This window comes from Saccostrea cucullata, unplaced genomic scaffold (assembly GCF_032062105.1).
Source record: "Saccostrea cucullata isolate Sc308-1 unplaced genomic scaffold, CSIRO_AGI_Scuc_v1 ctg72, whole genome shotgun sequence".
NCBI classification, from domain to species: Eukaryota; Metazoa; Mollusca; class Bivalvia; order Ostreida; family Ostreidae; genus Saccostrea; species Saccostrea cuccullata.
In genome coordinates, this window is record NW_026918900.1 from 1362981 (window position 1) to 1377500 (window position 14520).

The following is a 14520-nucleotide window of genomic DNA, read 5'->3' on the forward strand; positions in this document are numbered from 1 at the left end:
ATGATTGTTATGCAAAACACAAAATTAATTATTTTTCTTCATTAATCTTGTTTCTTTACAGGTAAATATGTAAGCTCTTCCTGTGTCTCACAGAGTGGGCCCTCTTAATCACTTTGCTAATTATTTCCTGTTCGAGGAAAAAATATGGCAAGTTTGTTTCCCGAATGCGAATTTTTATTTTCACAATTACAAGTACCATACGCCCCCCTCCATAAAAAAAATCCCCTAACATAAAAGTTTAAAATCACATAGAATAAAATGAAATATTTATGAACAGTTTAAAAATCAAAGTACAAATTTAATAATGCGCACATTGAAAAACACTCGTAATATACATGTATGTATGGAGGTATATAAGCTGATATTTTATTTAAAGCAATATGAGCTGCAACCTTGGTGTTGGAATTTTTTGTTGCAAAGACGATGGGGGAACAAGGCGGGCAGAATGCTTATATATTTAGCATCGGATATTTGAAATTATATTCAATATGTAAATTGAATAATTAAATCAACATCTCATTATCGAAATTTATGAAATTATGAGAGAAAAAACTTTTCTGAGAGAAAAAATATCGTAAAACATTTTTCATTTATAAAAATATTAGATGGTATTCGTGGGATTCGAACCCTAGCAATAAAAAATCCGAAGAATCAGACTCACTGCTGGTAAAGTGCGAATCGAGAAAATCTTGGTTTCGGACACCAACTACTATATATTGGCTCTTGTAAATTACCATGTTTAATGCATATTTTTTTTTTATATAACACAATAAAAATCACTTTCTTTAAAGCAAATTTTAGAAATAGTTAAGCGATTGGACTGCTTCTATACCCGAAAAACTTCGTAAGTTCTGTGGTCGATACAATGACCTTGTCAGCAAATACAATTTATCATCGAGTCAAATGCTGACTGACGTTTTTCATACCAATTGTTAGTCCATTATTTATACACTGAATTGACGACGGATTTTTTCCGTTCTTTCCTTATCATGACAACGAGCACACGGCGGGTGTGACCGGTCAGCAGGGGATGCTCACTCCTCCATGGCACCTTATCCCACCTCTGATGTTTCGGAGGTCCGAGTTTGCTCTGCTCTTATTTTGTATGTTGTTTAATGGACTTTGAGATTGAATACTGTTCGTTATCTCCATATCATTCTCAATATCGAAACATTACATGGAAATGGTTGTTTGCTTCGTGTTTTTCATGTACTCGCATTCGAATGATGCATAAAGTGCTACAGGACTAATTGGAAAGCTAAGTGGAGAAATCTAATTTTAATTCAACGTTATTTAATGCCCAGAACACAAAAATGTGCTTTTAATGAATTATTTCCATGGGATATGCCATTAACTAGCAAATTCATTTTGTAGGTGCTACAACTGGTTTCTGTAAAATTTTGACAGGGGCGACATTTTATTTGTGTAAATGCGACAACTAGTTTACGTCTCTGAGACTGTTGGTTTATGTTGCTTAACGTGAATAATATGAAATATTCAACCTTGCATGCAAAGAATACTAGTTTTTGTAATTTACAGTCATTCTTGATCATTTCTTGAAGCAATACAAAAAGTTCCATCAATTCTTCCTACGGATATTGTGTTTTTGGTTATATTCTTTTGTTACTTTTAAATAGAGTGACATGGTGTAAATAAATAAGCAAGACAAATGTCACAAAAAAATACGACCTCTAGACTTAATTCCTCACAAAGCGTGTTGCAATCAAAACGATTTGTATCTTGCCATCTTAAAAATGACAGTAAAAGGTCTCAATTTCACGGAGGCCTATTTACAACAGTTGTTTGTTGTGGAAATAGTAAGTGAAAATTGCACAGGAATTTATTTGGAACACCTAGTTAGAAAATTTTTTGAGAACATGACAGTTTGAAACCGAGAAGCAGCGCACTTTTCCCCCTGTTGGTGACACTGCAACTCTACCGTCTTTGAACAGCTACATTTCTGCAGCTAGCCGTAAGGTTTGCAAATCCAGCCGTTGTCATCTTCGCGGAACAAGGGTTTCTGATACGCTACTCTCCTCCGTTTATGAGGAAAGTAACGTATCATAAACCCTTGGCTAGCAAAGATGGCCGTTTTTGAAAATTGAATATAGTTAGAAAAAGGTTCAATACACGCGAAGAAATAGTACTGTTCTTCCTAGCTGCAGAACGGCAGCGTTATGGTTTTATATTTAAGTCTTTATAGTCAAAAATTAAAACATGAAACCACAAGTTAACACTACAGTTATACAGCTTTGTTCTTCAGAGATTCAACATTTTTTGCTGGCTTGTCAATCACCTGCGACCGTCATCCTTCCTACATATACATTGTAAAATAATGGCACGGGTCTGTTTAATAAATAGACCGGTGTCTTTATGTCATTCAAATATGAGAAGTTAATAATCGGAAATACTTAATACCTGTCCATGTCATCTTTCCAAGTCAAAGGTTGAAAAAACTATTCAGGGAGGGGATATAAAAATTTAAAGACATTCACATGCATTGATCAACGTCTATTCCCTTCAAATACATGTAAATCTCATTAGAACGAGGTCAATCTTCCCTCCCCCCGGGGGGGGAGGGGCTTTTCTGTTTTCTTCTGCATGCATAAAAAGTTTGTAACACTAAAGTTCTAGATAGTCAATTAAACTTACAACATGAATCTGAAATTTTTAAAATTGAGCTTTGGGATAGAACCTTAATGGACATATACTCCAGAAACAAGTTAATGATTTTTAAGAATATAAACTAATCCAATATAAACTAACCATAGTGAATTTTGCATTTCAAAATCCTTTATTTTTTCACATGATGGAACTTGGGGGGGGGGGGGGCTGTATATGCAATACATTTTAAATATTCGATAGAGGCAACCAATCCTCGACTTGGATGTATGTTTTTTGGGGGGTTATTCGAGGACATTGCACTATCTGATGTGTCGATATTAAATTCAAATGTATTACACGGAAAACAATACATTAAGGTAGGATTCTTCTCAAATTTCTTGTATTTAAAAATTAATGAAATTTTCACAGATTCAAAAGGACAATATCACTAAATGATGGTATCAGTGAGATTAAATTTGACCGTTTAATATTAGAGGCAAGGTCAGGTCAAGGTCATTACCTTTTTCATGGACATTAAGAATAAAAAATTATTGTTTCTAATCATGTGATCCCTACTTGCAATTCAAAAGATTGAATGTTTTTCTTTTTGCATAAAAAGATACTAGCATATAGGGCCTATAAGATGATATTACCAAATTGACATGTATAATTTAAATAAAATGGATATTTGCTAATCCAAATTTCCTCTAGTTTTCTTAAATTTTTAGGATTTATTAGTTATTTTTATATGCTTCCTTTATTTTACTTTTTCCAATTTTCACATATAGTAAAGTTGTCACATAAATATACAAAATGAAAAAAAAAACTAAAAGTTTTGATCGTTTACTAAGAGAGAAATAACACTTTTTACGGATTTTTGGCTCAAATCTGTACTTAGATTTGAAGCATTTAAAAGCCAACATAGTTCTAGTATTTGTGAAAAATCTTATTTATTTGATACATTTTGAAACTTTAGTCCCTTATTATTGATTTAACTTACATTTGAAAATTTCGTCTAGTCTTTGATTGCGTAAAAATTATAGCTAAATTCAATATTCTATAATAATTTTGAGAGGCAGAAAAGAAGATATTTTCATACGCCACCATTCCGCCAAAAATATAGTCCCTGCTAATTTTCAAACGCAGTTTACCACTTCTATTCAAAGTTGTATAATTGTGATGAGGAAAGAAAAATATGGTCTTTTAAATCTCTTACATCTAAATATATAAGACATATCAACAAATGTACTTTGAATATTCCATCTAGTCAGAAACCAGAGAAGAATCCTACCTTAATGATACAGCAGTAAAACGTCGCACCTTATGAAACAGAACAGAAGCCAGTCGTAGCAATTACACGTGCCAAGAGTCGCACATACAGCAGTGACACTCGCGCTGTTATCAGAAAACGTATATTGAATCAAAAGTTTTAATATTGTGAAACATGAAAGACATGGGGAATCATAAATGATTCATACAGTATATACTCATAGTATCACTTTTAACACAAATATTGTAGTGTAAATCGTGTTTAACACGTAAAAAGCAAACGTGAATAGATCCAGTAAAACACATTGAACGGGTGTTATCTAAAGCATTACTGGATTGCTCCTTATATGTATTCAACCAACAAGCTATTCTGCTATACGGAACCATACTGAACATTAATAATTACGTCTAAATCAAACGTTTTATCATTTCTGATCATGTAGTAAGCATAAACTGCCTCATTGATGTAAACCAATAGTAGCTGGTGTCCGAAACAAAGATTTCTCGATTCGCACTTTACCAGCAGTAAGACTGCTTTCAGACTAACGCTCTAATCTACATGGCTAATGATGAATTCGGACATTTAAATCATGTTTATAATATTAACCTTGATTTAATGGACTTTAAAAAGTATTTCTCAGAAAGATGCAAATATTGTGCCATAAAAGCGTACTTTTAAAATAAAGTGGGTCTTCACTCCATGTTTTTGTAAGCCAAAAAATGTATTGAAAACTTTTAGGATTATCTTTCAAAAAAATGCAGTGAAGACCCATTAAAAAAATTGATTATGTATGATAAAATTGTCGTTTTTTTAATTTTAAGTGTGTGTATGCTTTTTCATGGGCAAATAATTTCAGTCTTTGTAAGATGTTTGTAAATTGTAGAGATTTTACATTAAGTACACTTTAATTTTAGATGAAATATCAAATAACATTTGGATATAATTGAAATTTAATTTTTCATTTCTTATCTGTCGCACTATAGGCACTTCGCCCGCCTTATCCCTCAATCTTCTTTGTAAATAACTATATATTTCAATGACAGAAAAAAAAGTTAATAAACCTCTGTTGTTCATATTTACGATGAAAGAACTATTGATAAACTTTGATTGAATCAAAATTACAGTAATGTCGTCCAGTACAAAAATGATTTCTTAAATAAAACTCTGTGTTGGATTTCTTCTGCGTTATTTTAGTCTAATTGATCATAAAGTTACATACAAATTTATCATTAATCACACATTTTTACAGCAAAATAAAATTTTCAAAAATGCAGCTCATATTCCTTTAATTTATTATGAAATGTTATTTTCATTGTACGTATATGTTGTACAATTGTGTATAATAAAAATTAAATTTATGGATTGAAGAGAACAAAAACTATTAAGAGAACTATAGAGAAACTATATATGACAACATTCTTCCTCATTAAATTCTAATTTAAAAAAAAAAACTCCCTCAGAGACCCTTTCTTTACAACCACCTCCTCCTTCCTCGAATCTGAACTTTCATCTTACAGGATCAGAATTTTCCTCCGTCAATAGTTTGTTTAATGAAAAAAAACATAAAAAGCCCTTTAAGGCCAGTACACGGGAAAATATTTTATTGGGTTTTGAGCGCAATACTTCCTTATAAAACAAAACTGTTTTTCATTGTTTACAAAATCAGTACTGTAAAATTGTTTTTATGTTATTTAAAAAAAAACAAGTTATAAGTGTAAAAGTACTATGTAACGTGACAGTTTTAGTGAGTGTATTTTATAAAACCAATGTGATGATACGAAAATAATTCAATGTCACTTTGGTTAAACTAAAGAATGGTTGGATGTATTTCTTTGACCATGATGTAAAGGAACAACAATTAAAAAAAACAATAATAATCAATTTCCTTTCTAAGTGAATTTCTGTAATTTTATTTTAAACAGGTCTGTTATTATTGTTGTAAAAGGGGAAAATGGACTGGAATTAAAAAAAAAGGGGGGATGGAATTTGAAAATCGATCAAAATTTTAATTAATTATGAAATGCTACACAAGCAACTTTTTACTGACACTAAATTAAGGTGTTTCTGAATTTTTAGTTCACAAAAGGCAGATCGCGATGAAAAGATGCTATACAAGTTTCTTAAGAAGGTGTCAAGACATTTATTAATTAAAATCCGGAAGTTTCTTTGAAATACAAATAAGTGTTCCCACGAAATACTAACGAATTCCGCAATGACTAAACTAGTCATAAATCACCTGGATATAGCAAATAAAAATTAACCTTTAAAGTTATAGTTAATGTAGAAGTATAAATAGGAAGGATTTTTCGATGTTTCCTCACAGAATCTTTTGCCTTTCACCTGCTCACAGTCCCTTCTTTCTACCAAGGTAAGAAACTTTTACATCATCGTCTCAAGCTACGGTCCGGAGTCTGCATATATAGCTCAATCGCATCAACTCGGGTCTTTCCGTCAGAGGTTATTTTCCCGACCTCTGACGGAAAGACCCTAGATGATGCGATTGCATATAAACTCTCTCTCTCTCTTATGGGGTTGATAATACATTTTGCCCGCGGTTTGCGACGATGGAAGTACGTGTGGTTTGTTAATTACCGTCCGCCAGGAGGCGGTCGGTTATATGATATAAAAGTTTGAAGTCGCTGTGCGTTTCTGCGGAGTTAAAACAATTTAAATAGAAATATTTAACATTAATATTATAGTATATTAAAAAGAGCGTCTAAATGTTTAACAAGAACGCACAATAAACATAAAATTATTTTTTTTATAAAGAATGAGGTAAATATTTCATCCAATCCTGACTGAGAAACTTAGACATGTTTGAGGTGCGGAGAAAATTAGGACATGTGTTGGGCATAGTCTAAAGCAAAGACCGCGTTATGTATATTGCACAATTTTACTTTCTCTATTTAAACAGGATTTGTTGTACGTATTTATTTTAAAATGACGTGTACACATGTACATATATAAAATTTTTCAAAAATATGGTTAAATGTTAATTTATTAAAAGACCTAGCAGGCTATAGAATATTACGAGATATGGCCTAGCAGACGAGGATAATGCACGTTTTACAATGTGCCAAGAATTTTCCCGCTACAACTCAAAGAAACAGAGAAGAAATGTAGTGGCGTATCTAGAGGGAGTTTAGTTTTTTCCTCTAAGAGAGAGCAAGGCGCCCACATATTTGTTGCGTTTTTAATGAATTAAAACTACACTGCATATCTAGTTGTAGATTACATTAAACTTTGGTATTAAACTTTTAATGTAAATGCATCTTGATTATACAGGCCCACGGTTTGTTGACACAGAGGACCAGGGGTACTTTGCTTATATATACATGTAATACTGAACATGTATTATATAATTAAGAAAATCATGCAATGTCGTGCACAAGCGTTTAATGTCACGAGGATATATATTAACAGATAAATACAAGGTAATTTAAAACAGATCACCATTTCAGTCTTTAGTTGCCTCTTAAAAGGAACAATTAATTGGTTTGCGGCCGATTTCTGACGCTTGCGTCAATATATGTTTCTTGTTTTGTCTTTAAGAAGTTTTTAAAAACTTTAATAGAATAAGCAGGTAAATTTCTCATAGTTTGTAGAAAAAAGGAAGAAAAAAATAACTTTTAATGCAAAAGTCTTAGAAATAATGTGCACAACAAAGGGGAGAATACTTTTGTGTCCTATCACTCGTACATTTCAAATTAGATGTCCTTCGTCTACCTAGAGATTTGTCTAAAACAATTTATTTTTCGGTTAAAAAAACATAGAAGAACGACATAATATTTTATGACATAGTCATCATATCTTTTCGCAGAATATTTGTTTTGTAATCAAGATTTCACATTTTAGGCTTTGTTGTCTAACATGTCAGTCTTTCTGAAAAAAAGATAATTATTTTATTGCCTGCGTTCAATCCACAAGAAAATAACATTTTTAAAAATTTTAAAAATGAAATATTAGCAGATGACATTTTTCACAAAAAAAAAAGTTTTATTGTTATTATACATTGTAGGTCCATGTCTTTTGAAAAAAAAAATATCCTAGTTTTAATCTTAACATTCAAGCAATAACAGCTGAAACACGGGTTTTTGATAATTCTGTACTTTTTTCAGAGAGAGAAAAAAAGATTTCATTTCAATGAACTTGACTTAAAATTGATTTGAGAATACCAATAGTTTGTTTATGCTATGGAATACATGAGTGAACATAAAAAATAAGTATTTTTTCTTAGCTGTAGAATCTTAATTTGAAGAAAAAAAATTGAACTTCCTGACTTTCTTTTGAATCCCATGCACATGTGGGTTTTATAATTTCTGTAACATTACTATGTTTTCTTATAAGGATGTTCAAGCTGCTGTGCTGTCTAGCTCTGCTGGCCATAGCCGTCGCTGATGACTATTATGTCCCATCCTACAGTGGATTAAAGGGAAACAACTTAGGAGTTAGTACAGTCATCTATGGGGGCATAGGCAAAGGAAATGTCATCCTTGGAAATCAAGGATATGGAGGAATCAGCACTTGGGGCAAAGGGTATGGGGGATCATGGAACACCGGGCTCATTTTAGGAGGAAAAGGATTAATGGGCGGTAATTATGGTTACCCTGGATATGGAGGAGTCTTGGTAGGAGGAAAAGGATTATTGGGCGGTAACTATGGTAACATTGGATATGGAGGAGTCTTGGTAGGAGGAAAAGGATTATTGGGCGGTAACTATGGTAACATCGGATATGGAGGACCCTTGGTAGGAGGAAAAGGAATGGGAGGAATTCTCCTTGGAGGCAAAGGATTATGGGACAGTGGCTATGGAAACATTGGATACGGAGGTGTTCTGTTGGGAGGAAAGGGACTACTCGGCGGAAACTACGGTGCTAAAGGAATGGGAGGAATTGTCCTTGGAGGCAAAGGATTAGTAGGCAGTGGATATGGTAATCTGGGATACGGAGGAATCTCTTCTGTTGTAGGAATCAAGGTAATAGAATAAACTACGATGATTCTTATGCATATGGTAATAAATGATTTTATTCTTGTTTTATTTTCCAAAACCATGCTACTTTGGGGTATGAAATTTTAATATTATTTTCATCTTTTTTTCAGGATTATTATTGAAAACCTGGATGAACGTATTTACGCTGAAATTGTCACTGTCATTTTTCTTTTTACAAAATAAATCTTGAGCACCGGTAACTCGACTTGATCTTAAATTGTATATTTCTGAGCCATGGAGAGAAGAAAAGTTCAAGAGTATGCATGTAATAATAAAAATGGGTTCGAATATAGCGCTTTATTAATAAATATTCGGAGTACTGGTTTTTTGTGGTGAAAACCATAAATATGATCTAAATGAAATTTCATATCAGGGCTGATTGATATGTCTTGTGCGTTATGGAATCGGATTTGAAAATTGTTGGGGGTTTTTTGTATTATAGCTGTAAAATACTAATGTACCACAAATAATACATGCATAAATCTTTAGTAATTCTGGGCTGACTGGCTTGATTTCGAATACCGGTAATATCCAGCTGTAGTACCATCAACATTTTACAGTATATATACAGTGTATTGAAGGAAATACTTACACATGTCTGAATTTTAAATTTCCTAGTACTTTATTGTATTACTTTTCCATAAAATACTTTATATTTACCAAACCCATTGTGATTACGTATTGTGAGAAACCAATAAAAAAACCAATGTGTAGCATGTTCTGGTTTGTCAACGACTTTTACTTTACATTTTTTAATTTTCAATAAAATAAAAAGAAATTCGGTGAACAAATACATGCATTAGTCTTTTAACTGATGTCATCAAAAAATGAAACAGTGCACGCACTTTCCCTTAATTTTTAACATTTCGTTTGCTATAAACATGTATATTTTATAAGTATTTTAATGAAATTCTTTGAATTTTTTTTAACAGGATTTCTTTATCATGACATATAATAAGATAGATATGTGATATTCAATAAAGAAAATTCCCTATTTAGGGAAATCGAATCAGATTTGTAGAAAAATAGCCATTAACTCCTCCAAGAAATATTGATGTTCTTTCATTTTTATCATACTATTAAAATATTTCCTAAATAAAGTTCAGAAGGGAAAATAACTATGTTTATCAACTGAAAATTTTTAAGCAGAGGAAAAGATTCCCAGAGGTTCATGCTATCACCTCCTCTTAAAAATTTCGTTCAACTTTGATGCCAATTTTGATTTTCTTCAGTATGATTGGTTGATGATGTTTAACAAATCTTTATTTTTCTACAATAATATAACACAAAACCCAAATCATCCAAATAGAAAAATAATAATGAAACATTTATAATCAAATAAAGTCAACATTGTCTCAGAAAATAAGCCCATGGTCTTTGATTTAAAAAATAAAATATATACAATTAAAATTCCTCATTGTATGTTCTTATTATCTATGTGAATAAATTATCAATAAAAAGTGCATCACATTACATGTATTATTAAAAATAGCAATTCACCTCCAATTTATCAATAGAGAAATTTGGAAAGATTTAAAGAGCTGTGCCTTTTTTCTTTATTAATCTTGATCTAATTAAACCATTCCAACACCATGCTTTCCCTTTCTTTTTTAAACAAAAATATTTAATGTAAACTTATCAATCACATTTTTTTCCATCGCAAGAAGATGTGCTCAATTTTTTTTTTCAAGATTGACTAGACTGTTGAACAAGATTTTTTTTTATTGTAATACTGCAAAACATTTTATGCATACACCAAATACAATGTACTTGTGAGTGATTATTACTATACCAGCTGAATCTATGTATACTGGTGAATATGATACAAAACAGTGAGGTGAATTTAACATGCCTGGTTATTTAAAATTTCCATATACTGTAAATCACTTTTTATTCGCGAGAACTTTATTTTGGCGTAATTACGCGAGACGGTATATGCTCGCGAAAATTTCATTCTCGCGTATAATACATTGCCTTAAGATTATATAGGGCAATGACCAAAATTCGTAAAAATTTTGTCTTGCTCATAAAGAGTCAATGACTATCTCGCGAAAATAAGGTGTCGCTTAAATTAAGTGATCTACAGTACACCAAACTTTTATCATTATTACCATACCCCACCCCCACGCCACTCACCCCCAAAAAATCCTTAACATATAAGTTATTAAATTTATATAGAATAAAATGAAATATTTATGAACAATTTAAAAATCAAACGAAAAATAATGCGTATAGTGAATAACACTCGTAATAACGGTTATATACATGAAGGTATATAAGCTGATATTTTACTACACCCGCACTTTCTAAAGAAAGTTTGGGTATATTGTTGTTTCTCATGTCCGTCCGTCTGTCACACTTTTCCTTCTCAAACTACTGTTGCATTTTACACAGTAGACAAATTATGTTTTGGGATATGGTTGTTGGTGTCATTTAGATGTGCAGTAAGGTTTCGGAATTCTCATTTTGTCCCGGGGGTCAAAAGAAGGTCGAAAATTGACGTTTTTGTGCAAACAGACCCTCCTTCCTTGAACTCCTCCTACATTTTACACACTAGCCTAATCATCTTTTAAGAGATGGTTTGTTGTGTCATGCTGATGTGCAGTAAGGTTTCGGAATTTTCATTTTGCCCCGTTGGTCAAATGGGGTCGAAAATGTCGTTTTTTATGCAAAAGCCCCTTCTTCCCTGAACTCCTCCTACATTTTACACAGTAGCCTGATCATGTTTAGAGAGATGGGTGGTGGTGTCATGAAGATGTAAAGTAAGGTAAAGTAAGTTATTCTTCAAGATCAAGGTGAAGAAGTCAAAAGTCATGATACATTTGGAATAGGTTTTACCACAGGTAATTTACAGGTATGTATAATAGGATTGCCCTAACTTTTCTCTTTCAAAATGATGAATTTAAAACAATTACTTTTTTTAAAGTTGGTCAAATTTCAAGGTCACGGGTAAAAAATCATGGTATATTTAGAATGGCATTATCATAGGTAAAAACTAATACACATGTTCAATATGAAAGTCTTGTCTATTCTCATTCAAAAGATATGACCATGATGACCAAGGTTAAATTTATTGTGACAGATGGACAGACTGACATACAAATGAAATTTAATGTCCACTACCTTTCAAGAAATTGGGGGACAATAAATGTCCTTGCTGTTCTTGAGAAGAAGAATTATGATGAAAAAAGTTCCCTGCATATTTCTATGTGAATTGGTTAAAATTAGCCCAGTGGTTCTATAGATGAAGTTAAAAATGTTTGGAGACAAACAGATGGACGACAGACAAAATCTGATCAGGAAACCAGAAAAGCTCAAATGAGCTAAAACATATGATTCACAAGTATATGGAAAAGGATACGGTATTTGAAAAGCTGGGGTTTTTTCATGCAATTTTTTTGAGAAGCTGAAAATGTATGGCATGTATGCATTGTGTAAAAAACGGAAGAATAGAGTATGATTGAAAATAGTTAATCAAGGTGCTTCCAGTATTAAAATAAAGATGAACTTTTATAGCTAATTCAACCACAGAACTTGGTCAATTTTAAGATGCACAACCTTTTCATCTCTTATTATAATTATTTTCAAAATTTTTATATCATCATTTCTGATTCAAGGTAGAACAATTGATCGGACTGGATTTTCATTTTTCAAGGTTGTTTTTTTTATGCCTGGCCAAATACTGAAAAAAACAAATTTGCACAGTATGATAAATTCATCAAAAATAAAATAATATTATTTGTTGTTGAGAAAGTAAATATAAAAGTTCCAATTATGGGCAAAGATTTCATCAAAATTTAATACATCATTAATTAAATTCTGTTTTTTTTCAGACTGGTAATGAATTAAGCATATAAAATACATATAAGAGGCTCATAGGTCACATGGTCACCTGAGAATTTTATGCTCAATTTGACGAATATATGTACATGCATTGTGTAAAATATAGAATTAATTTGACTTTTTCCTTGGAAAGTCTAATATGAAGGAGTGTGTATTTAGAGGCAAACACCTTAGTGCGGGTATTACTGTCTCATGACAGCATCTAGTTTAATTTATTATGAAATTTTATTTTCATTGTATGTATATGTTGTACAATATTGTATATAATCAAAATTGAAAGTTTTGGATTGAGGAAAAAAAGCTAATAAGAGAACTATAGAGAAACTATAAATGACAATGTATTCTTCCTCATTAAATTCTCAATAGAATATCTCTTTAAGAAACCCCTTTGTTAATTACCACTCCCCTCCTGCTACCTCGAAACTGAACTTTCACTTTACAGGATCAGAATTTTCCTCCGTCAATTATTTGTTTAATTAAAAAAATAAAAAGAAAAACTTACTGAGTCCTTTAAGGCTAGTCAGGGGAAAATATCTTATTGGGTTTGAGCACAATACTTTCCTATAAAAAAAATAATTTTCTTTTTTACAAAATCAATACTGTAAAGTTATTTTTATGTTATTTTAAAAAAAAACAAGTTATAAGTGTAAAAGTACTATGTAACGTGACAGTTTTAGTGAGTGTATTTTATAAAACCAATGTGATGATACGAAAATAATTCAGTGTCACTTTGGTTAAACTAAAGAATGGTTGGATGTATCTCTTTGACCATGATGTAAAGGAACAACAATTAAAAAAAACAATAATAATCATTTTCCTTTCTACGTGAATTTCTATAATTTTATTTTAAACAGGTCTGTTATTATTATTGTAAAAGAGGAAAATGGACTGGAATTTAAAAAGGGGATGGAATTTGAAAATCGATCAAAATTTTAATTAGTTATGAAATGCTACACAAGCAACTTTTTACTGACACTAAATTAAGGTGTTTCTAAATTTTTGGTTCACAAAAGGCAGATCGTGATGAAAAGATGCTATACAAGTTTCTTAAGAAGATGTCAAGACATTTATTAATTAAAATCCGGAAGTTTCTTTGAAATACAAATAAGTGTTCCCACGAAATACTAACGAATTCCGTAATGACTAAACTAGTCATAAATCACCTGGATATAGCAAATAAAAATTAACCTTTAAAATTATAGTTAATGTAGAAGTATAAATAGGAAGGATTTTTCGATGTTTCCTCACAGAATCTTTTGCCTTTCACCTGCTCACAGTCCCTTCTCGTCTACCAAGGTAAGAAATTTTTACATCATCATCTCAAGCTACGGTCCGGAGTCTGTATATAAAGCTCAATCGCATCAACTCTGGCCTTTCCATCAGAGGTTATTTTCCCGACCTCTGACTGAAACACCCGAGATGGTGCGATTGCATTAGCTCTCTCTCTCTCTCTCTCTCTCTCTCTCTCTCTCTCTCTCATGGGGTTGATTGTACATTTTGCCCGCGGTTTGCGACGATGGATGTACGTGTGGTTTGTTTTCTTTGGCGAATAAGCGGGTAAATTTCTCATAGTTTGTAGAAAAAAGGAAAAAGGAAGAAAAAATAACTTTTAATGCAACAGTTTGCAAAAATCTTAGTAATAATGTGCACAATAAATTAAGGGGAAAATACTTTTGTGTCCTGTAACACGTACATTTCAAATAAGATGTTCTTCATCTACCTAGAGATCTGTGTAAAACAATTCGTTTTTCGGTTAAAACAAACATAAAAGAAGGACTTAATATTTTATGACACAGTCATCATATCTTTTCGC